The 26,562-nt window shown below is 39.2% G+C and overlaps 1 protein-coding gene across 17 annotated transcripts in view; it reads right to left on the reverse strand.

The window, feature by feature from the left end:
• SOX5 (SRY-box transcription factor 5) overlaps nt 1-26,562 on the reverse strand; it is a 1,034,891-nt gene that overhangs the window by 853,390 nt on the left and 154,939 nt on the right. For 14 of the 17 annotated variants that reach the window (XM_050746696.1, XM_050746699.1, XM_050746698.1 and 11 more), the window contains exon 2: nt 26,250-26,331. The exons of the other annotated variants lie outside the window; for them this stretch is intronic. The gene's annotated coding sequence lies outside the window, so the exon portion shown is untranslated. The remainder of the gene's footprint in view (nt 1-26,249; nt 26,332-26,562) is intronic. 17 annotated transcript variants of the gene reach the window in all.

Here is a 26,562-nt window from a genome sequence, read left to right on the forward strand (position 1 = left end):
AGCACTAGTAAATTAGTGTGCATCAAACTCATAGAACCCAGAGATAAACCCCATCTCTGGGCTGAGCCTCATGTTGCTTTTATTTTCAAGGGCAAGTATTTCAATTGTCCCAGAGTTCTTGATATATATATATATATTTTTAAAGGAGGGCAGAATGCATAAATGAGTAAACTGAGGAAAACCAAAGAATTTGGCTGCAAATTGACAATGATATCAAATCATCTACAGCACAGTTCATATGAAGAGGAAAATAAAATCAGAGTTTCGTATTTCTAACTGTATTCTGCAACAGTCAGTTAATCAAAAAAAGAAGTCCCTAAAATCTCCACCCAAATTTGAAACAAATAAAACTTCCAAGGGGGGCATCTACAGGACAAGATGCAACAAAGTAAGTGCAGACTTTGCACTACTGTAATCCTTACCTAAGGGGTACTCCCAAGTAGAATGCACAAGAACAGTGTGGCCTAGGGAGGGCATGCATTACTAGTGTGAAGACCTTATCTTTGGAAGTATGTAAAAGTGCAGCCTGGCCATGGCAAATACCCAAAACACCAGACACGACTGCAGATCAAGTTGTGGCTTTACTCACTGACCAACGGAAAATCCAAAACAATAAAAACACCCTGTTTCATAATGAGGAAATAAGTATAGTTAAATATGTATATTTACTTTTAATATCAATTAGACTGTTACCCTAAAGTTGATAGATTTTAGAATGTTTCTTTCAGTTAGCAAACTTTCAATTATACAGTGAGAGTACTAGGCAGGCCCCGATAAATAAGACAGAAGGTGTGTTTGTCTGAAAGCATAGTACATACACACGTCTGTTACATCAATAGTTCTTAATGGGTGGTTGTGTGGATTAATTAAATCACATGGAAAATCGTTTTTAAAATACCCAAGTCACGTATTCCCACCTTTTAGCCAGTGGATGGGGTGAGAGCATATTTTTCTAAAAAAATCTCAGTTAGTATTCGATGAATGCCTCCTTAAACAGCTCTCTCTTATATTTAGAAATTGCTCTTCTATGTGGATTATTTGCTAGCTTGCCTTACTCACAAAATTGGAGAAGTCTTTAAAAAGGTGGATCATGTCTCTTATGAGCCTCATACAGTGACCCACACATAGTTTTGTGTTCAAATATCAAGTTGGATAAATAAATTCAAAAGACGGTGGTTAATTAATAGGGATGTGATAGATGTATCACAGCAGAGAAAAACTTCAGGGACAGTAGGAATGAATACTAAAAATAACTAAAGAATTTGACTTTAACCCCAAAGCTTCCTACATGGAATTCAAAAAGAAAACAATGTGCATTATTTATGACTTCTCTGACCATAAATACAGAACACCAGCCAAAATCGGCCTGAGATTATTCATGTACACAACAAGTATTGTTCCATTTGCGAGGAACTATCCTGGGCTCCAGACATAGACCAGTAAACAAAACAGACCAAGTTCCTTGCCCTCATGCAGCTAATATTCTACTCAGAGAGACCAAAAACAAACAAGATAAATAAACATATGCATATACACACATTAAGTTAGGGAAGTGCTAAGGAGGAAAATTAAAGTGAGGGAGAAAAGCAAGTGTTTGGTAGTACACGGGAGGTCCTCCGTAAGAAACTGCCATTTGAGTCAAGATTGGAAGACACTGTCGGAATGAGTCACGCGGTTATCAGAGCAGAGACCACTACGACCACTACAGGCTGAAGGAAACTGCAGGAGAGCAAAGGCCCCAAGACAGTTGGTGGCTTCCACCACATAGGAGAAAGAGCAACAGGCAGTATGTTAGCGCGGTAGGGAGGAACATGGCGGAAGGGGAAGTCAGTGAGGAAAGAAGGTACGGAGGAAAATGGCAGAAGGGGAAGTCAGTGAGGAAAGGGGGTAAGGGCTGACTCTGCTCCTCAAGGGTCGTAGTAAGGACTCCCCTGAAGTAGGAAGCCGCTGGAGGGCACTGAGCACAGGATGACATCTGACTAATCTGATTTACACTTCAAAGGTTTACCCTGGCCACCAGATGTGAGAAGACTAAAAACGAGCCAGTAGAGGAGAAGTCCCGTTAGGAGCCTATAGCCACAATGAGAAGTTATGGTGGCTTGACCAGACAGGAAATAGTGGAGGTAAGGAGAGGTGCTCAGATTCTGGAACTATTTTGAAGGTAGTTTTGTTGAAGTTAGACGTGGAGTAAAAGCGAGAGAGAGGAGTCAAGGATGATAATGAGGTTTTGGTTCTGAGCAATGGGAAGAATAGATTTCCCCTTAACTGAAGAGGGAAAGACTTCAGGGAGAGCAAGTCTGAGGGACACATGAAAATATCAGTTTTGCATGTGCCAAGCAGAGCTAACAGGTAGTCATGTGGATATGTGTGTCTGGAGTTTAGAAAAGAGGTTGCCATGTAAAAGAAATGTATATCCCCAAATAAGATTTGTCCTAGCTCTGACCACTACAAGTGGCAGGTTTCAAATGAATATGTATGTATGAATTTATTGATTATAACTGATTAAGAATGGGGTCTCCCTATATTGCCAAGGCTGGTCACCAACTCCTGGATTCAAGCTATCCTTCCACCTCTCCCTCCCTAAGAGCTGGGATTATAGGTGTGAGCCACCGCACCCAGCCCAAATGAGTCTTTATTTAAAAGATACAGCAGAACTGACACTGTCTTTGATGATGGTCTTTAAATCCACAAGTACCTTTATGTAACCATTTGTTTTTAATAGAGATAATTCCTTAAAGTTAATTCTATACAGATAAATCATAAGCAACTAAATTCACTGTCCACATATGCAGTTACATTGGTCCTCCCTTAACCATGATTTTGCTTTCTGTGGTTTCTACTACCTACAGTCAACCATCGTCCAAAAATGTTCAATGGAAAATTCCAGAAATAATTCATAAGTTTTCAATTGTGTGACATTCTGAGTAGCATAATAAAATTATCCTGCTGTCCCACACTCTGTCCTGCCCAGGACATGACTCCCCCCTTTGTCCAGCAAATCCCCACTGTCTATGCCACCTGCCTGTTAGTCACTTAGTAGCAGCTTGGTTATCTGATCCACCCCATGCTATCACCATGCTTCTGTTCAAGGAACCCTTATGGCAGCAGTCCCCAAACTTTTTGGCACAGTTCTGTAGAAGACAGTTTTTCCATGGACTGGTTGGGGGGTACTGGGACTTGGGGAATGGTTTCAGGATGAAACTGTACCACCTCAGATCATCAGGCATTAGTGATATAGTTTGGCTGTGTCCTCACCCAAATCTCATCTTGAATTGTAGCTCCCATAGACCCTAAGTGTTATGGAAGGGAACCTATGGGAGGTTATTGAATCACAGGGGCAGTTATCCTCATGCTGTTCTCGTGATAGTGAGTTCTCACATGATCTGATGGTTTTATAAGGGGCTTTTCCCCCTTTGTTTGGCACTTCTCTCTCACCTGCTGCCATGTAAGATGTGCCTCTTCCTCTATCGCCATTATTGTAAGTTTCCTGAGGCCTCTCCCGCCATGCAGTGCTGTGAGTCAGTTGAACCTCCTTCCTTTATAAATTACCCAGTCTCAGGTATTTTTTCATAGCAGCATGAGAACAAACTAACACCGTTAGATTCTCATAAGGAGTGCACAACCTAGATCCCTTGCAAGCACAGTTCACAATAGGGTTTGCGCTCCTACAAGAATCTAGTGCCATGGCTGCTCTGATAGGAGGCAGAGCCCAGGTGGTAATGCTCGCTGACCTGCTGCTCACCTCCTATTGTATGGCTGTTTCTAACAGGTCACGGACTGATACCAGTCTGCCAACCAGGAATTGGGGACTCCTGCCTTATGGTACCTCACAATGTGCCCAAAGCACAAGAATCATAGTGATGCGGGCAATTTGGATACGCAAAAGAGAAAGTGTAAAGTGCTTCCTTTAAAAAGTGAAAAGGTGAAAATTCTTAAGAAAAAAAATCTTATGCAGAGGCTGCTAAGGTCCACAGTAACAACTAATTTATCTGTGAAATTGCAAAGAAGGAAAAAGAAATTCATGCTCGTTTTACTGCTGCACCTCGAACAGCAAGCGTTATGGCTACAGTGCATGATAGGTGCCTAGTTAAGATGAAAAAGGCTATGAACTTTGGGGGTGGAAGACATGAATAGAAATGAGTTCCAACTCATGGGAATGTGTTGCCCCTCAAAGAATTGAGCTTAAATGAAAATTTCAGCAAGGGATCTCCTGAAACGAGTAATACCAAGCCATTTACTGGAAACAAGGGATGGTTACACAGATTCTGCAACACAGAAGGTCAATAGTAGCCTAACACTATGTCACAATACCGACGGCATTTATCTCGCTTCATCTCATCACGTGGGCATTGTACCATCTCACATCATCACAAGAAGAAAGGTGAATCTAGTACCTAAGATATTTTGAGAGAGAAAGAGAGAGAGAGAGAGAGAGACACCACATTCACATAATTTTATTATGGTATATTGTTATAATTGTTCTATTTTATTATTTGTTACTGCTGTTAATCTCTTATTGTGCCTAATTTCTAAATTAAACCTTATTAAAGATATGTGTATGTAAGAGAAAACACAGTACAGACTGTCCCCAACTTACAATTCCACTTACGAAGTTTCGACTTTATGATGGTACAAAACCATTCTGTTTTCCACTTTCAGTAATCAATAAATTACATAAGATATTTAATCCATTATTACAACATTGCCTTTGTGTTAGATGATTTTGCCAAACTGTAGGCTAATGTAAGTTTTCTGAGTACATTTAAGGTAAATTAGGCTAACTATGATGTTTAGTAAGGTAGGTTTACTAAACGCATTTTTGACTTAATGATATTTTCAATTTACAGTGGTTTTATCAGGACGTAACCCCATTGTATGTCAGGAGCATCTGATATACAACTAGAGTTAAGATAATCCAGAGAAATAAATGTTAGCAACATCCCTGCACATGTGTGTCTCACACCTTTCCAGGAATGGCAAAGAAACGTACACTTTTGGTTCTGAGGGTATGTTGGGACGTCATGCTGAGTACATTCTAAATTTGATGTTTTGTCTTTAAGATTTATATGGCAGCCGGGCATGGTGGCTCATGCCTAGGCTGAGGTGGGAAGATCACTTGAACCCAGGAGTTTGAGACCAGCATGGGCAACATAGTGAAATCTCATCTCTACCAAAAAAATTAGCTGGGCACGGTGGTGCATGCCTATAGTCCCAACTACTCAGAAGGCTGAGACAGGAGGATCAATTGATCCCAGGAGGTAGAGGTTATAGTGAGCTGTGATTGTGCCACTCCAGCCTGGGCAACAGAGCAAGACCTTGTCACACACACACACACACAAAGAGATTTATGTAGCATTTTAAAAATAAATTTAAAAGATTAAATGTTTTAAAATTTTTACTAACTACAGTAACCTCTCACTTAACATTTTTGATCGATTTTGGAAACTGTGATTTTAAGCTAAATGAAGTATAGTACATCCTCAAATAATATTATTTAGTTCAACTTCATTTCATTACAACATTAATGAGAAAAAAAATTGGTTCCATTATATGTCTCACTGAGAGTTGCAGTTTTCAAGTCTATTGACAATGTTAAGCGAGGATTTATTCTACCTAACTTTCCCAAAATTATTATAGTAAATTAACTTTGATAATTGCCTACTACTTTACAATCATTATCATCACGTCATCACTATCATCATCATCATAGCTGTCTTTTATTAAACCCTACTAGGTTCTGGGCTTTACATTTTACTTTTATAATCTTAAACCAGGCCCTGTGTATTATATGTATTAAATGTAAGTGCAATTAATACTATTATCAATCCTATGTTATTCATAAATATTTATAACACTAAGGTCAGATGCTTCATGGAAACATCTTACAAATAGAAAAATTGCTTTCCCTCTATATTAAATAAACAACATTGAAGAACAAAACAACATACATAAACATATGAAATTGGCAAGAATTGAGAAATGTGTACTCCTGGGTACTTGTCATATACTTGGGGAATACCTGTCAGAACAATAGCTTTTTTACAATCTCCTACCCCAGGATCCATACAATATATCAACAATTTATTTAACTTGCAAGTTAATTAAAATAGCAATTGTAAAAATAAAGAACGAGAAATCTAAAACTATTGGACTTTAGTAAATAATAAATGTAAAAAATATTGAGGCAGGGGAATTATGTAATTTCTAAAAATCCAAGTAATCTTTAATCAAGTATTTGAGATATAGCTGAAGGTCCAGAAAAAAAGAGAAAACTATATTTCCACAGGCTTGAGTATTTCTTCCAAATCCCACATCCATTTAAGTTGGCAGGGCATATCAGTGGTTTATTTGGACATTGTCCACATTTGTAAATGAGCATCTTCGTTTCTGTATTTTGGCATAGGGCCATGTAAATGATTATACTGGTATATATTTAATGTAGTAGATATAAAACATGGCACAAAGTAGGAGTACCAATTTTAGAAAACCATAAAAGTCATCAAATAACTTCTCAAACGTCTTCAACGTAAGTAGCCTGCAAGCCATGAGTTGCTGGATACAGCATCTCCACTAACATGGTCATTTGAGTAACTTTCCATCCTCCTCACATGTCACGTTCATCCTATCCCTGTAGATCAAGCTCGTCTAACCCGCATCCCAGGATGGCTTTGAATGTGGCCAAATAGAAATTTGCCAGCGTTCTTAAAACATTGATTTTTCTGCAATTTTTTAAAGCTCATCATCTATCGTTAGTGTATTTTATGTGTGGCCCAAGACAATTCTTTTCTTCCAGTATGACTCAGGAAAGTCAAAAGACTGGATACCCCTGCTGTAGATCCTGTCTCTGCAAAAGGAGTGATGCATAGCACAGATTCAGATGTGGGTTCCCTGGGGGTCTATTCTGTCACCCTCTTTACATCACTCCAGGAGATGGAGTCCTGGTGAAACATGCTAGAGAAAAAGCACACAAGCTTCTCTTACATCCTTCATGAAAGATGATGATAATTTTCTTACAGGGAATATTAAGGTCTTTTTACTGTCATTTTAAACTAAAAAGGAAAGTAGAGCTAATATACATAATCAGTAAAATCGTTAAGTAGGCAAATTTTATTTCTCCAAATCCTACATCTTCTTTGATGACAAGCTTCTTTCTTTTTCTTCTGTCACTTCTCTCCTCAGACTGTCTCTGGCCACAGTTAAGTCCAATTTATTCATTCACGTGGGGTTGAATCCCAACTGAGCAGCTCATACTCAGAATATTCCCTTTGCTTTCTCACTCTCATCAAAATGCACCCACTTAATGGTCTATTAGCCAAAGCCCAAACTTTAAATTTCCAAGATCACAGCTGGCTAAACAATACAATTGGTGTCAATATGCCAGTGGTTAGAGGCAGAAATGGAGTTTGCAAGGGAACTTCGGAAGTAATTCAATCCTTCACGTAAAAGGGGAATCTTCTACGTAATTTCACCATCGCCATCTCAGATTTTGTCAGACCCTCTTTCCAGAGATCAAAATTCACTTCATTTGGAGGTAACACACCGAATTCCAACCTTCCTCTACTGGTCTCAATTTTGGAGTGACACAAAGTCAGTTATCTTCATATCCAGAGGCAAGCTTGAGCCTTCGCCCAGGTTGGTGCCCTAGGATGCTGACTGTCATGGATCACAAGAGATTCCCCTGTTCTAGGCTTCTAGTTGGGTTTTGAAAATGGGAGGCACCAGAGGAGATTAGACAGCAGAAGAGCGAGGTCAGGCCATGCATTCCTGCAGCCTTGCCTCAAAGGTGACTGTCAGAGCATGGTGATGTCTCTCCATTCAGATGGGCCTCTCCATACAGTGCTCTTCTTCTGGTTCCTTCAGACCCGGGGTGGTGACAACAGCCTGTTATCATTATCCCCAGAGTAGCACACCAATCCTCATTCTCCTTGGTTTGTTTTCTTTAAAACAAGCTTTTTGAGATGTTTATATAATACAATTCACCCATTCAAAGCACACAATTAATGACTTTTAATATATTCACAAAATTGTTCAATCATCACCACCAATTTTGAACATTTTCATCACCCCAAAAAGAAACTCCATGCCCCACTGCCAATTTCTTGCCAACCTCTCATCCCCAGGTAGCCACGAATATACTTTCTGTCTCTATACATTTGGTTGTCTGGATGTCCATTTCACATAGATGGAATCATACAATAGGTGTTCTCTTGTGACTGGCTTCTTCCACATAACATAAAGTTTCCAAGGTTCATCTACATTGTAGCATATATCAATATATCATTTCTTTAAGATAATAAAATTTATGCTATGCGTATCTCTTTTTTCCATCAACTTTTAAGTTCCAGAGTACATGTGCAGGATATGCAGGTTTATTAGGTAAATGTGTGCCATGGTGATTTGCTGCACAGATCAACCCATCACCTAGGTATTAACCCAGCATCCATTAGCTATTCTTCTTGCCATCATTTATTTTCATTGCCTAGCAATATTCCATTGCATAGATATACCACATTTTATTTATCCCATCAGTTGATGGATATTTGGTTATTTCAATGTTTTGGCTATCATGAATAATTCTGCTATGAGCATTGTATATAAGTTTTTGTGTGGACACACGTTTTCATTTTGCTTGGGTGGATACCTAGGAATGGACTTGTTAGATCATATAGTAACCCATGAGGTTTAACATTTTAAGGCGCTGCCCGACTGTTTTCCAAACAGCTGCCCATTTTACATTCTCAATGGTGGTGTACGCAGGTTCTAATTTCTCCATATCATCACCAAGACTTGTTATTTTCTGGTTTTTTTATTGTAGCTATCTTAATGTGAAGTGGTATCTTATTGGGGTCTTGGTTTTCAAGCTCTGTCTATATTCTTATAACTACTTCCTTTATTAAATTCTCCTCAAATCATTTCCTTTAAGACCATCATCTGTTTCTTGCCTGACTCTGACTGACTCAAAGGTGATCCTTTTTTGAAGGCTGTTTTGAAATCCTCCCCAAGTTTCTCTTTTCCAACTACACAACTCCTCCTTATATGAACTCTCAGTTTAGATTTATCCTCTAATTCACCAGCTGTAGACATTAAATTGTCAAGGCCCTTCCAATTATTTTACACACATGTGACATTATGTGAACTGACCAGGATACATTTCACGGGTGATTATCTCATTGGTTATGAACACTATCTTCTATTAATGATGTTAAAGGTGATACCACCTCTTGCTTGAGCAGCTGTGCCTTACTGTTGACTTATACTAAACATAAAATCAACCAGAATATTTTGACAGTTGAAAATTAAACCTGTAATTGACCAACCAATTTTTAGATTACATGTATAATTTTTTTTATAGATTTAGGGGGTACACATGCAGTTTTGTTACATGAATATATTGCATAGTGATGAAGTCTGGGATTTTTGTGTACCCATTGCCCAAATAGTGTACATTGTCCCCATTACGTAATTTCTCATTCCTCACCCCGCACCCTTCCAAGTTTCCAATGTCTATTATTCCATTCTCTATGTCCATGTATACACATTATTTACCTCCCACTTATAAAGGAGAATATGTGGTATCTGACTTTCTGTTTGCATTATTTCAATTAAGATAATGGCCTCTAGTTCTACTCATGTTGCTGCAAAAGATATTTCATTCTTTTTTATGGCTGAGTAGTATTCTATGGCATGTGTATATATGTGCATATATACATAAACCACATTTTCTTTATTGAGTCATCCATTAATGGACACGTAGGCTGATTCTATATCTTTACCATTGTGAATAGTGCCATGATAAACATGTGAATGCAGGTATACCTTTGACATATTGATTTATTTTCCTTTGGACAGACATCTAGTAGTGGAACTACAGGGTCAAATGGTAATTCTATTTTTAGTTGTTTGAGAAATATACTGTTTTCCATAGGATTGTACTAATTTATATTTCCACCACCAGCATACAAGTGTTCTCTCTTCTTCCCATCCTCACCAACATCTGTTGTTTTCTGACTTTTTAATAATAGCCATTTTGACTGGTGTAAGATGGTATCTCGCTGTGGTTTTAATTTGCATTTCTCTGATGACTAGTGATGTTGAACATTTTTTCATGTTTGTTGGCTGCTTGTATGTCTTCTTTTGAAAAATGTTTCATCACGTCCTTTACCCACTTTTAAAAGGATTTACTGTTTTTTTAAGTAGAATTATTTTAACACTATTAAATTTTATCTCATTATGTTTTGACCAACATAGATCCTATCACAAGCTTCTTGAACACCAAATGAGATTAAATGGGTTAAAGTACATGTACAGATACATGCTTTCCAAAGGCAGTCAAACTTTTACTTTTCTCAACTTCTTTCATAGAAGTTTTTAATAAAAATAATAAAGAGGATACCCCAATGAATAAAAGGGTGGCACCTAACTACAGATGTCTCTTTAGCTTGATAGAGATACCCTAATCTAGTTCCTTTACGTACAGTTCTTTAGCTATTAATACATATTACCATACTGTAAACTAAATCAAATTTTATGATATATTGTGAATCTACTTTTTACAAATCATGATATTGGATAACAGGGTTGCCCTATTAAAAGAAGGAAATTAATTTTGCAATATTAGATCTTTGAGAACCCACAGTGGCTTCTGGTGAACACTACTTTCTTTCTAAATGGTCAGAAATTTCCTGCATAGTTGCACAATCTAGGATTTCACTAATTTCTTAAAAGGTAACATACTGAAAATATAAACATTTCCTTTGTTTTAAATCAGGGTAACATTTACGCTTCTTGAGTCTCTTGACACTTATTTTCTTCTACACGTTATTTCAAATGTTACCAACAATAGGTCTTCAAAAACAAGTTAGTAACCACCCCACCCTCTCCTCTTTCCTCTCCCAATGAGTATGAGTTAATTATGGGTACTCACACTTTCAGTCCCCAAAATCAAAGCAACTACCAACCAACCTTGGTAGTTCTCCTTTCCTCATCTCCCGCATTCAGCTAAATCTATTCAAAATGGGAGTAGATCACTTTTCACATCTTGACTTCTCACAACTCCAGTGCTGTCACTCTAGCGCAAGCTGAAATTCCCTCTCACTGGCCTACTGCAATGGTCTTTACACCCATCTCTCTGTTCTAGTCTTGTTCTCCAGCCTGTCTATTCTCCCCACAGTAGCCACAGTAAGTTTTGCAAAATGTTCATCTGAACAAGTCCCCCGCCCCCTTCCCCACCGACTTACAACTGGCTTCCCACCGCACTTAAGATTAAAATCCAAGTGATCCCACTATGCCTTCCTTTCCACCCTAATGCCCCCACCAGCAGCAGCTCTTTTAACTACTCTAACTTTCTTGCTCTTCCTGGAAGTTAAGAAGCTCAGTGTCTCTTCTGGGTCTTTGTCTTTGCCATTTTCTCTCCCCAGAGTCTCCCCACAGATCTTCACATGACTTCTTTCTTGTCATTCAGGTCCCAGATGTCATCTTCTCAAAGAACTTTCACTGATCTCATTGTCTAAATCAGCACCCCCAACGCTACCCTCACCCTGCTTTATTTCCTTCATCTGATCAATCGCTAGCTTCACCTATTATATGTTTATTTGCTTATTTCTATCTCTACCCCCCTAGAATCCAAACTCTTTCAGAGCATGGACTTTTGTTTTTATTAGTATATTATTGGCATTTATATTAATAATGGACACATAGTGGACACTCAAAAAATAATTTTTAAATGAACTGAATGAGTACCCCAAAGGAACAAATCTAAGACTATAAATTATAATAATACATTTCTCCCTGTGGACACAAGGAGAAACATGTAGGACTGAGGACAGATCTGGCAAGTCTTCCCATCACACTGGGTTTTAGGGACCCCCACGTGAGAGCCGAGAGTCTTCATGTACTAACTACATCAATCAATAGACCAACAGTCCAGTCCAAACCCTCTGTTATCAAAGAACAGCAGCATACGAGAGGCTTCAATCTTGAGTGTGTGGGGGCATAAGTATTTTTTTCTTTTCTATCTCAACCACCACTCTCCCAATTATAATACATGAATAAAGTAGATTGAAGCTAAGAAAAAATACAGCAAAATTAGAAGCTGGCAAAAAACAAACCCACTGCCTGGGGCAGCCTGGGGCTGATGGATGATGACAGCTAGCAGACAAATCCTGTTCCCCATTCTAAATTCTGTCTACTAAACAAATTAGCAAGCTCATCAATAACTGCACGGCATTTACCTTCTGCAGCAACAGCTGCTGCAAAATCACGATGCTGACTTTTTGGGTTGTGGTCTTGCCATTGGGACACAATTACAGGCCAATCAGGGTCGCAGATAACAGAATGACAATCCAGTGTGATAGAAAAGGGTTTTGCAAGGGTTTGGAGGCTAATCAGCTTTAGGGTCATCTGTACTGAATCTACCACCCACCCCAAAATAAGTAGGTATCTGAATGACGAGATGTGTAAAATTGATTCTTGCGTTAGACATTTACTGTGAAAAACTTCCAATAAAAACATTTAGTAATTAAGCAAAAACTTATGAAATATATAATCTTATATATGGGTTATGCTTTAAGACATGGTCCCTGTCATGGAAACTAGTGCTTAATGTAGAAATTATTAAAATTTGGCAAAACTTTTCTATTCTTTAAAAATTTATGACACAATACTATCTTCCATTTGGGGATGAAAGAAACTTTGCATCCCATCTTCAAAGAAGTGGGGAAATTTAAGACTACACATTACATATGCAATACAACACACACAATACATCTTTCTTCAAAAGTTTAAAATAAGAATAGCAAAAGAGAAAAGATTAATGGTATACAGAATGGTTCATATGCACACCTACATGAAGGTAAAGATGGCAAAATATTCTTAAAACATCCTGCATGGGGAAAAATAAAACCATGAGTGACTGAATAACACACAATAGCATTCAGAACTGAGACCTGACCACACTATTAATTAATTAGGGGAAAGGTGGCTGAAAGAAATCGGAAGAGACTGCCTGGGTCTATTTCAGGCATTTTCTCATTAGAACTCTGAAATTTATCAGAGTGGGTTTTATCACACACAACAAGAGAAGCCTGCATTTCTCTTGGGCTAATCATGCCCCATCATATTAAGAGGCCATAAAGCAGCGGGGCCATCCCATGAGAAGGCGATCTCATCCTCACCTAAGAAGGAAAAAGAAATTCATCAAGAACCCTCCTGTAGCCGAGAGAAGCCAAGACAGAGCACAGAGAAGTGCCAGGTACATATTAGTTTCCCCACACTCTTCAGCAAATCCTACAGATTTCAGGAATCATTGCGGAGGCTGCTTCCCAAGACTGATCTGCAGAAACCCCGCCGCCACTGATGTTGCTATTCTCAGCTGACATTTGCTGACCTGACCGTCCAGACCAAGCTGAAGGAGCTGGCTAATGCAGGGGATAGACGTCAAGGTCTTCCCCCTTTGAGGAGGTCTCACAGGACAGATGTGGTGATTTCCACCTCTTCTCTGCTCTAAACCTTGGGTACCTATCTTACTAAGGCACTTACCAAGTTGTGGGATTAATATTTGTACAAATATCCGTATCTCTGATTGTGATGAAGTACGCTTAATTCTGTTGGGGACATAGCTAGAACAATGCCTGAAAAAGTTGATCAGTGTTCAGTAAGTGGCAAGTGAAAGGTTGTTTTTATGTTCACACTACACTTAAGTTAAAATGAAGATGAAAACAAGGCCAAAGGGCATTATTTCAAAATATCAAAATTGTAGTTCAATTCGCTCCCAATCATGTTGTGTTATCCTTATTGGCTTTCGGCAGAAACCTAACTTTTTCTATTTTTTTTCAAATTATGATAAGCCTTTTCACTACGTGGTGGGCTTCAAGAGGCCAGAGACAATTTTCTTTTCCCTAACACAAAGCTTGATGATCTCATAGATTCTCAATAAATGACTGTTGATTAATGAGTATTCTACTACAGCCAGTCAGATATTAATGATTCTCTCATTTTCTTCCATCATTTATTATACGTTTCTTAGAAAAAGCAAACTTCTTTTAAATGATCAGTCCCTTTCTTCTTCCGTGGATAAAAACTTTACCTAAAACGCACTACCACAGGGATGAGAACTACAGGGTCACTCCCTCAGGTACAGAGCCTGGAGAATAAGGATGGAGAACACAGATCTATTTTACAAAGAGCTACCATTTTGTCAGTGGCCCTAAGTCTTTGGAACCACAAATCAGTGTCTGGTATATGCCTTCTAGAAGGCTCAACCAGGGAAAATTTTAAGAGAAGAGCTATTTTAGAAATGAGAGCATGAGTGGTGGTGATCTGACAGAAATAATTGGCCAAAAAATAAATTCTTTTCCAATTGCTCTCCACTCGCTGTGCGGCTGCAAATACATGAGCAAGTTCCCTGTGCCTTACTTTCCTTATCTACAAAACTTGTGGAAAACCCACTGAATTCTATTAACTGGCAATAATTCTAATAGGACTGTTTCATAGGCCTACATTTTGTGATCTTCAAAATTCCCAGTGGGTGTGAACAAAATGAAAATATGCAATATAACATTCTCCTCATGGAAAGAAACCATCAATAACGCATATTCAGGGTTGAAATCTGCCATAATATCTATGCTAGGGTGCCATAAATAAATAACTTACATATGTTATTTTGTGGACCCTGACAGGCTGGTGCCTTGTCACACCCCTGCTTCTAATCTTCCAGAAGTCTCTAGCTGAAAACTACTTTCAAACCAGGATTTCCTGGGTACTGCTAGCAGTGACATCAAAGCCATGAGTTCAAGGGCCACATCTTCTCTCCCACTCCCCTGACATCTCTGTCTGGCCTGCCCTCGCAGAATGGAATGCCCTCTTTATCTCTAAGAAGAGCATGCTGCTATGAGAAGGAGGCTGGCAAAGGAGGTTATTGGTTGCAATTGTTTAAAAGATTCTAATAATTGCAGCTAGGGATCCATCCTCTCGTGTCACATAAGTTGGAAAATGGGTCAGACATAATGCATTTGGTTAAGTGTCTAAACTGAAAAGGTACTATTTTATTTTAAATGGCATAGTCTTTACAAAGGCTAAGGTTACTGGTGCAATGCTCTCTCATTTTAAAACGTATCAGGGACATGCCCTCTGAGGGTCAGGCTTTCATTTGCTGATGTTAATTCTCAGCTGCCTGCTCCTCGTCCTTCATTGTACCCTGTGTCTTAGCTGGGCACGCTCCTGATTCCCTGCTATATCCAGACGGTCCATGTAAATAGTGTTTATGTTAAGGAAGTCATGTTCAGTGTGACTGGAGCACACAGAAACTGATGTTGTTGTCACTTTAGATTAAGCTCTTATTTTAGTAAAGGAGGCAATTGGAGCAGGCAGCTGAGTGGCCGAATGAAATATTCAGCTCATTTCATTTAGAGCTGCCCGGTTCCCATTGTTCATGCTGGCACGGCTGGTTAACCCTGTTGGTGCCGCATGGCAACAGCTCCCAGTAGCTCCTGCCTCCATGCACAGGCTTCCTCCAGCTGACCCTTTTTAAGTCGTCCATCAGCACACTTAGAATGAACCCAGTGAATCTTGCAGGACAAGTTAAACCCCTGGATGTGTCTTTGCAATCTCCTATTTTTGCACCCAAAATGGATGTGTTAAAAAAAGTGTTCACCGTGCGTAGAGTAGCCCAAAATCACCAGGTACAGCTGGAAGACTAGTGAGCACCAACATGCTCAGAACAGAGTGTGTTTGTGGTGACTGCGAAAATACAAAATGTGTCTGCCAGAGGGAGATGTTTGGCTGAATTCCTTGAAATATTTTAAGTACTGCTCTCTAACAAGGCGTTGGTTAAAACACAAGTTGAAGGCCATGATCCCATAACAAACATGCTGAAGAATACTAATTACATCCATTTATATTTGAAACTTACTATTTGTAAAGACTTACATATAGAGAGTTGTATTAGTACTCTGCTACCTTCCAAGAAGTACCACTGCATCCTGCTCACTTTTGAGAATTTGAGGTGCCTGTTCAGAGACTCTCCGACCATTCTAACATGATCATCTAGTAATACCAGAAAACGTCTTCTGACTTCCAAGGCTTGCTTTCATTCTTTTTCTTTTTTCCTTTCTGCCTCCCTTTTTTTTCCTTTTTTGACAAGTCAAACCAGAAAAGGTGATTGAGGGAAATGAAAAAGTAAATATTATTTCCATATATCAAATCCCTAGTTAAATGAAAGACTGGACAGTTTCTCAACCATCAGAAAATGCTTTGTAGCATAAGATCTTACCGCGTCAAGATGCTGAGAAAGTAGAAATTCTTCTTTACAATTTACAGATAGTATTTAATGTCCACAGAAAGCACCAGTCATCACTAGGCAATAATAACTATTTGTTATTATGGAGATGCACTCAACTCCAAACATAATGATAAGTACATGCCAGGCGAAAAGTGACCCTTACACCTTTATGGTGTCTAAATATTTAGTATTTATTCTGTGGATATATGTATTGTAGAGGGGCCAAAGTTTATACAGTTTTAGAAAGAGAAGACAAATTATAAATTTAACACGAAAATGAATATTCATTTGCCATGAAAAAAAACTCAACAAACTTTAAAATGTCAAGAAGGGTCCCAAACATCACAAATCCAGAAAAAAAATATATTCATATTATCTCCCTGACCACAACTCTTTAATGCTTTTTCCCCTACAGTTATGAGCTGCATACTCTTTGCATATTCATAAATATTATTATTATTATTTATTTATTTATTTATTTATTTATTTTTTGAGACGGAGTCTCGCTCTGTCGCCCAGGCTGGAGTGCAGTGGCGCGATCCTGGCTCCCTGCAAGCTCTACCTTCCGGGTTCACACCATTCTCCTGCCTCAGCCTCCCGAGTAGCTGGGACTACAGGCACCCACGACACGCCCAGCTAATTTTTTTGTATTTTTAGCAGAGACGGGGTTTCACCGTATTAGCCAGGATGGTCTCGATCTCCTGACCTCACGATTCGCCCATCTCAGCCTCCCAAAGTGCTGGGATTACAGGCATGAGCCACCATGCCTGGTCAAATATTATTTTTTACAGAGAGAATAATCATTCATTCTTTCATCTGGAATGTTTCATCAAAATTTGTTTTTAGGCCAGGTGCAGTGGCTCATGTCTGTAATCCCAACCCTTTGGGAGGCCAAGGCAAGAGTATCACCTGAGCCGAGAGTTTGAGACAAGCCTGAGCAACATACCAAAATCCTCATCTCTACGAAAATTTAAAAAACAATTAACCAGGTGTGGTGTGTGCCTGTGGTCCCAGCTACTCGAGAGGCTGAGGTGGGAGGGATCACTTGAGCCCAGGAGGTTGAAGCTACAGTGAACCTGGTTTGCACCACTGCACTCCAGCCTGAAAGACAGAGACCCTGTCCCCCCTCCAAAAAAATTGCTTTTATTTATCACTGAGATTCAGAAAACATGCAACTATACACACAGAGTCGTACTTTTGTTTGTATTACTGCTACAGGTTTGTGCCCTAAAAACAAAGGAATACTGAGAAAAAGAAATCTATCAAAAAAGAAAAAACGATGCATTAATAGTAGTATAAACTGCATTAGTCATTAAATTCCTGACAGGAGAGAACTTCTATTTTGACTATGCATTGATAAACCCACATCCTCTGCTATTATTGCACATCTAATAACAGGAAGGGTTTTACAGAGAGTAGCTTCTGTCTCAGTGTATTTCAAACCTAGTTTCACTCCCATGACCCATGAGCATGCATGAGATACCAGTGCTGTGGACACGTGCACAGGGCAACATGACCTCGGGCTCCACACCTGTGTGTCAGAATGCTCCAGGGAGTTGTCAAGGAGGGCAGTTATCAACAGCTTCAGTATACATGGAAGTGTTTACAAACAACCAAAATAGAACCCACTTAATTTTAGACCACAGCATTCCCTGTTTGATTCTCCGTTTGTTGGACCCTCATCAAAAATAGCCATGGTCTTTCCAGTAACACCCCAAGACACGATAGTAAAGGAAGGGCAGTCAAAGTCGAAGCACTGGTCTTAAATGACTGCAGCTAAAATAGCTTTCTTTTCAAATTTTACAAAAAAACAAACAAACAAAAAAAAACATGTGAGCATCTGAGCACACTGCCTAGAGTGTCTGCCCATATCTGGGAAAGGACCCATAGGAGTGAAGAACCCTGAGGCTTAGTTTCACCTCTGCTAAAACAACTCATTTCTTCTCTGGTTGAACAAACTTTAAAAAACCAATACATATCAGATATTTGTCAACAACTGTGATTATAAAGATATACTAAAGGAATTTTATTTCAAGACACAGGGAGTCCAGTAGATACTTAACAATAATTAATTTCATGAAAAATATAAAAGAAAGTATTTAGAGCAAATTCTGTTCTTGGAATAAAACCGTGAGTACAAATTTTCTAGAAACACAAAGACCTTTCCATGGCAAAAGTATAATGAAAATGTAGAATTAAACAAATGAATACATAGTCATATATTTCAGTAGCTACAAAAACAATTGTTGAGAAGAACGCACATATGGAAATATTAATAAATAAGGAAACAATTCCAAAATTTAATTTTCACAAGATTTTCTCTTGTGCTGACTCCCAGCAACATACAAGTTGCAATCTAATAACATATTATCTCTAAAATATATGTAACATATATTTGTTGAACATATAGGTATAGTATATTTCTCCATTCAACATAATACCAAATCAAAATATTCTATGTGCTGGTAATGTAAGGAAAGTTTGCTATATTATCTACAATAAGGTTTTCATATTAAGCTCATTCTACCTTAATTATCTTTGATTATGCCTTAGAAATATACCCATTAAAAGATAAAACATAAACTTTCAATCTGACCATTAGCCTTAGGAAATCCAGTCTATAATTCAGCATATTCATGATAGTAGCTAAAGTAACTCAAGTTTTAATAGACATCTCAAGCCATTCATTAAGACTTTAAAGGAAAAATTGGTCTTAAATTTAGAAGTCAAATTTTAGTTGAAACTTTCAAGATAGATGGCCCAATCTCTGAAGTGGGTGAAATAACTAAAAAGGGAGTTGTGTTTAAATTTTTTCATAACCTTCCATTTTGTCTCTTTTCTTCCTTCTTCTTTTCATTCTTGACACCCAAGGAACTGAGTGGCCTTGCCACAAGAAGCATTAGCAAATGAAATGATTTATAAAAAATATTTCAAGACAATAAGTTTGTGAGGAGGGTGGGGGAAGAATTTAGACTTTTAGGAAAGTTGCTGAGCAACAGCAATGTTAAAGCAAAAGCACAAAGCCCGAAAAGTTAGCAGAAAAAGAAATTAATAGCCAGTACCAAGTCACAGTTGACTCAAAGTCAGCAACAGGGAATATTCAAAATCATTCCAAAGCATGCATTAACAGATCAAATTTAGACCTACTAAGTCTGGTTTCCTGTTTCTCTTCCCAAGTCTCTATCTAAATAGTCAAAATGCTTCAGTGTCATGGTGCTGCTGCCTCAGGTAGACTCCCAAATTCCATTAGCAAGGAAGAATAACCACCCCCTCCAAGCTCCACACACATACTTCTCTGAGTTCGCAAATTGTAGATACCAAATAGGTTCAAATAAAGTATGTCACAGAACTGAAACACTATCAAACAAAATATGTTAACAAAGCCTAATAGGCAAATGCCTTCATAAATGTCAGGGTCTAAAATAAGTGTTGGCACAGTATGGCCTGTGGTCCAAATCTGGCTCACTCCTGTGAAATAAAAATGGAGATTTTAACAGATGAGCACTGACAATCAATTTGGTGACAGAGACATTAACTTTGAACTCCCAATTAAGCAAAATGTCCCCTCTCCAAAACCTGACTTATAGTATAAAGAATGTACTTTGTTGGCCAGGCACGATGGCTCATGCTTGTAATCCCAGCACCTTGGGTGAAACCCCGTCTCTAATAAAAATACAAAAATTAGCCAGTCCTGGTGGTGTGTGCCTGTAATCCCAGCTACTCGGGAGGCTGAGGAAGGAGAATTGCTTGAACCTGGGAAGAGAAGGTTGCAGTGACCCGAGATTGTGCCAACGCACTCCAGCCTGGGCGACAGAGCAAGACTCTGTCTCAGAAAAAAAAAAAAGTACTTCATTATGACTATTATATTTTGAACTATGTCCATTAAAAATTTGTACTGGCCAGGTTTGGTGACTCGCACCTGTAATCCCAGAGCTTTGGGAGGTCAAGGCAGGAGGATCACTTGAGGCCAGGAGTTTGAAACCAGCCTGGGCAACATAGCAAGACCTCGTCTCTACAAAACATAAAAAAAATTAACTGGGCATGGTGGCACATGCCTGTAGTCCCAGCTCCTTGGGAGACTGAGGCAAGAGGATGAATTCTGCCCAGGAGTTGGAAGCTGCAGTGAGCTTCACTTGCGCCACTTCGCTCCAGCCTGGATGACAGAGCCAGACCCTATCTTAACAAAAAAAAAAAAAAAAATGTGCAAAATATTTTTTTCACTTAAAGTACTTACTTATTATCCTCAGTTTTGCCTCCTAGCCTACAAAGCCTAAAATATTTACTCTCTAGCCCTTTTCAAAAAAAGTTTGCCAACATCTAGTCTAAATCGGATCTGCAAAACTGTTTCAGCCTCACCTATTTCTAGCGCTTTTATGATCTATGCATGTATGTATGTATTTAGAATGTATAACATAACTACTCATATAAAGGATTTACAACTACCTCCTAATGCTCCCTAAATCACTACCAGGAAAAGAGTACAGTAACTACCCCCTGAAAATAGATTCCTAGAGAGAGTTTGCAATAATGGATGGTATTTATCTCACTTCAGAGTAAAATGAGAAGTAGGTGCCATTTTTACCCAGTAATTTAGCTTGAAAAAATTAAAATTATAATGCCCAATGCTAGTGGGAGTATGGGCAAGAAAATCCATTTCTACATTAACTGCAGCAGTGTTAAATAGCACAATTTACCTGGAAAGCAATTTGGTAATAGATAACAAAATCCATTAAAATATTTACACACTTTGACATAGTAAATCTACCTCTGTAAATCCAGAAATATGAAAACACACACATAAAGATGTTCAATAAAATGTTATTTACAATTGTGACCTGTCCCTACCACTTTTTTCCCCTATTAATGGTCTTAAGATAAATATTGGTACAATCCTTTTCCTCACATCAACATAGCCATTAATTCCTCTGCCTGCATTTTTCTTATCGTTTTCTTCTTCACCTCTGCAGCTACTCTTCTGTTTTAAGAACTTGTCATGTCTCTTCTGGATATCACCTTGGGACTGGATCTACATTTGTGAGGTCCTAAAGCTTATACAATTTAGGGGCCCTTTTAAAGAGAAAGAATGCAAAATTGTGAATGCAAAACGTGTGTGGGCACTTCGATGTCACCTAACATTAATGGAAACATAACGGAGGGGTAGCAGTATAAAAAAAGAAAGCATGAGTTTTTAACTGGTTGAACTTAGAAATTTGTACTTTTGCAACATCTATAAAAACATATGGCTGTGGAAACACATTTTAGGGTCCCTACTAAAATACTGCTAGGAACCCATGCAAGCTTCATTTATGTAAGCTTTATTTCAGCTTCTTGGTTTATCTGGCTCCTTATCAATCTCTTAGCTCCTAAAGCTTGTAACTTCTAATCCATCTATCCAATCATAATGCTGAAGGTTAATTTTTCTAAAATGATATTCTAAACATACTCTTCCCCTACGAGAAAACCTTTCTTGCCGATAGGATAACAGGCACAAATCTTCCCATGATATCACTCCCACCTACTCCAATCTCATTCTCTGTTATTCTAGACATGCTGCATTATTTGCAGTTCCTTGTAATATTATTCCCATCCTCTCATACCTGAGCAGATGTTCTTTCTTCCCTGGAACTGAAATGTATTTTCTCCTCTTTTCTGGCTAAAGCATTTCTGAGCAAGTTTCTATTTCAACTTACCTTGTGAAGCTTTCCCAGAGCTAACAATAGAGTTGATAGCAACCCCTTTGGCCACTATCCCTGAGTATTGCACTTACTCCCTATTGTAAAGACTCATTCACTGTTTGTTTCCCCTGATAAATCAAAAGCTCCTTAAGGGCGGAAACCTTGTCTTAACTATCTTTATTCCCTAAGCACCTGCACTGAGTAGGTGCTCAGTAATGCTCAGTTGAATGAATGAACAAAAAAGGAGGAGAAGCAAATATACCAAAAAGCTAGTTTTGTTGCTTTCAGTTCTTATACTGTGAGCATTTTTTCACTCTTATTTTAAAATATTTGTGTGCAGCTGTATTTGTTTTATAATGGGAAATTCAATTTACAATAAAATATTTCTTTGAGCTTGACTCTAATTTTCATTAGCTCTCCTACCCAATTGTCCTAAAACCCTGCACACCTGTGCCAAGCTTATTTACATGGCCAACAGTCTACTTTACTTAAAATCATGGTTAGATCCCTGTACACAATTAGCTAAATAAATATCATTAGTGCTGCTTCATTAAAGTGTATTTTTCTTAAGCATTTCTCAATACACATATTTCTCAGCAAGTAAGCACCTATTAGAATTTTGGCAAGAAAAATCTTATCATGGACTTGTTTCTGTAGGTATATACTTCAGGTCTTAACTGAAAGGAATAATAAAAGAATTTTGCCATCTGGAATAAAATAGTGACAAATACTACAAGACCCAAATTATGTTCATATGCATAAAGCCATGTTTCCAAATCACTATAATAATTCCTATCTCCCACCTAGGAGGCACTAAAGAATTGTTTTTAAAAGGAAAATATCAAAACAATCCGATAATTCTCCTAAATATAATCCCCATTGAAGTTGAACATATTTTATCCTTTTTTAGCTAAGCTATCATTATCATTATCCAGTAAATGCCTGCAGGAACTTTATAGCTAACAGTTTACCCTTTTCCTTTGCATGATTTAAATATGTTGTTTTATTACACATTGTTTAAATATACCCTACGTGAAGCCGACCACACACACACACGCGCACACACACACACAGCATATTTAGATAGGAATATAGGTCAAAAGCACCAAAAAATGCAAACCACAAGTCATATGAATAACACCACCAAACTCAAGTTGACACTATTTTAGTAGCTTCAGAAACATTTGAACCCTGGCATAATTTACACCTTGAATTCAGGCAGAAACTCACTTTCTAGCCAATGGTATGATGGTGTTAGATTGGACCTCTCTACAGACAGTTGCCTTTTTCCCCTTTGTGCAAGGCTTGCTGTTCTGAGTTCATGTGATGGCACCACCTGATGTCTAAGAGCTTTTTCCTAGAGGGGTCCATGCTTCTGCTAGCCTGGTTTGATTGTTTAAAAGAAAGCCAGCATTCTCCTTGTTGCATAATCCTGCATGTAAGAGCTGAGATGAAGTGTAGGACAGCAGAAACAATGCGAGCTACAGAGTCACACAGTCCTGGAGAGGAACTGCTGCATGGGCACTTCGAGGTCTGTGTGACTTTGAAGTAATTGGCTCCTTTGAACGCTGGTGTTATGGGGCGCATTGCCCCTTCCCCCCAAATTCATACGTGGAAGCCCTAACCCCAGGATCTCAGAATGTGACCTTATTTGGAAATACGGTCTTTGTGGATGTAATTAGTTAAGATGAGGTCATTCTTGTGGGCCCTAATCCAATATAACTGGTGTCCTTATAAAAAGGGGAAATTTGGACATAGAGACAAATGTGCATAGGAGAAAAATAATATAAAGAGCTACAGAAAGAAGACAGTCATCTACAAGCCAAAAAGAAGGGCCCAGACCAGATTCTTCCCCTGCAGCCCTCAGAAGGAACCTATCCTTCTGTCAGCCTTGATTTCTGATTTCTCTCCTCTGGAACTGTGGGACGATCAGTTTCTCTTGTTTGTCACCCTGTTTGTGGTACTTTGCTATGGAAGCTCTAGCAAACTAACACATCGGGTTTCCTCAAATGTCAAATCCTTAATGTAAATCAGGCGGTGCCATTACAAGGATAAAAAAATCACATGGTAGGTGCTGGAAAGAAGGCAGGTAATATATTTTATCATGGAGGGGTATACTATTTGAAGTATTTTATCTTATTTCCTTGAATCTTGCTTCTTTCCCCAGTCAGCCAGCCAAGTAGCTATACTCTTCACTCACAGTGTTAGAAAACTGTTGGCAAGGCAGGGAACACAGGAGACTAGGGGGTGTCAGTTAATAAATTGGGAAGTTCAAAAGCCTAATGCCCCCTAGGAAATTGGAATGATTCCCGCCCATAGAAAACAGGACCAGAAGAGACCTTCCTACATATAAACTAAGCTAAGAGCGGATGTAGACCCCTGTGAGTACAAAATAAGGTAGCTAAGGCACGTGTGTACATCAGTGGATCCAGGAGCAAGATGGAAGTGGCTGGTTTCACCCTATTCCCACACCACCCTGATCCCAGGTCCCACTGCCTCGACTCTCCCTAGTGGGAGCAGAATGACAGACTGGGAGATCCAACTGAGGCACCTTCCTGAAACAAGGATGAAATTCCAGTGTAAATGACCAGGTCAAAATCCAGATTTTAAAAGAAACTGAGAACTATGGATGGCTCTAAAACCTAACAGGAAGTTATAAAGGATCAACAGAAGGGAGATGAGGGGAAGAGGCTTCAAGAGGCTATTGGATAGAGCTGCTGCCAATGCCAAGCCCCACCTTCCCCCCAAGAGAGAGGGACGGAAAGGGCTACTTTTTCCACAGCTCTTTCCAGAGGCTTCAGAGGAAATCTTTAGTGGGCCTGGATGTATTCCCTGCAGTTTGGGAGACCCCATGGACCGCAGCCTGGCTCCCACCCTGAAAATCCAGAGGACAACAGACCTGGGCTGTGCCCGCAGCCTCTCCCGCCCCTGAAGGTTCATAAGAGGCATGTTTTCCTGGAGCAGGTGTGGGCCAGGTGTGAGAGAGCCAGCCTGAAGCCCAAGGAGACCACCGGCGGCATTCACGAGACACCAAATCAGAGGCCAGAGGGAACAGACTATCTGAAACCAGGTGCTGAGTGGGGAGTAGGGTGCTAAAGGAGAAGCCCTGCCCAAGTCAGAAGAATTGAAGCTGAGTGGGTCCATCGGAGGGGCCATGAAAGTCTCCCAAAAGTGACCAACTGAGAGTCAGTGTTAAGCAGCTTCCTGGCCCAGAAAACACAAAGCCAGCTTAACATAACATCCGGTCAAGTGAGAAAAATCCCTGAGCTACTTTTCCCCTCTTCTTTCCCATGCTCCAACCCCTGAGAGTTCAGCAACAGCAACTAGGAAGTTAGGAGGTGACAGGTGAAGAGAGAAAAAAAATGACAGACCTTTTCCCACTGCAGTAGTCCAACTCAAAAACGGGCCCCAGGTCGGGGAGGGCAGATCATCTGATATTAAATTGACTTTGAAGCTATGATTATGGTGTGATATTGGACATAATCATTTCTGAATGGAGATTATTTCTGTAACTTAAAATGTCCAGAGGAACTTTATTTTAAATCTAAGAGTGAACTTACAAAGTATGGAGTCTGCCTGAGACCTAAATTTCACCGGAAGCAAGAGAATACCTGCCACCCTTCTCCAATGCATTTCAAAGAAACAGAAGGAAATGAAAAAATAAATTGTGTTTTGATTGATTTCCTAAGTTGTGCTTGTTCAAAATACGATTAAAGAAAGAAACCCCAAATATGTTGTGGGGAGACACGGGTGATGGGCAAAAAAGTTTATTTCTTGGGTATAGTCTGAACTTCAGAAACAGCTTGGTAGTACACCCAGGACTTGAGTGGCCTTGCAAAGGATTTCGTGCCATAGCATAACACAGGAGCCACTGAATAAGAGCAGCAATACAAAAAGAAAAAAGAAAGGGGGGGTAGTGGGGGAGCTTTTTAATCCTAAAGAGTTTCCTCTGGGCCTGCAGCAGTGATAGCATGCCCCTATGTGCCCAAGAAGTATCTAGAAGAAACTAAGAGAAAGAGAACAGAAGATCCTCGAGGATAGATTGAGGTGTGCCTCAGCAGCGGTCCGCAAGTACTGACAAGAGATGGTAAGACAGACATGACTAATGGGGAGATGACAGCCAAGAATTGCGATCCACCCCTCGAGAACTTGGCATCTCACAGCCTTATCCAGAACTTCAGTGCAACCTCAGGCTGCTGTCATGGTCAAGCAGAGGGTCCGAACGGCATTTACTTTCAGGTTAGCTATGGAAGAATAAAGAAAGTTACATTTCTTGCACCCACAGACAAGAGACCCACCTGCCACATTGGGGGAGGCTTGTCCAAAACTTCTGAGGATCCTCCTGGAGTATGTCTCTACACCTTGGACCGGTTAAAACGCCTAGAAGAGAATTAGAGCCCAGTCATTTAGAGGCAGATTCACAGTGTACAGAGATGGGGTTGACTGTCTGAAGTCTTAGCTGTTTTAAGAAATATCACTGGATTGCAATAAGCTGAGTGTGACAGAATACAGAATATATGCTACTACAGAAGCCTTAAAATCTTAAAATTCCAACCATATAGCTATGGAGTGATCAGCAGAAGGAATGGAAATAGAGTGAATTTGCCTGTT

The sequence above is a fragment of the Macaca thibetana genome, chromosome 11, assembly GCF_024542745.1.
Source record: "Macaca thibetana thibetana isolate TM-01 chromosome 11, ASM2454274v1, whole genome shotgun sequence".
Lineage (NCBI taxonomy): Eukaryota > Metazoa > Chordata > Mammalia > Primates > Cercopithecidae > Macaca > Macaca thibetana.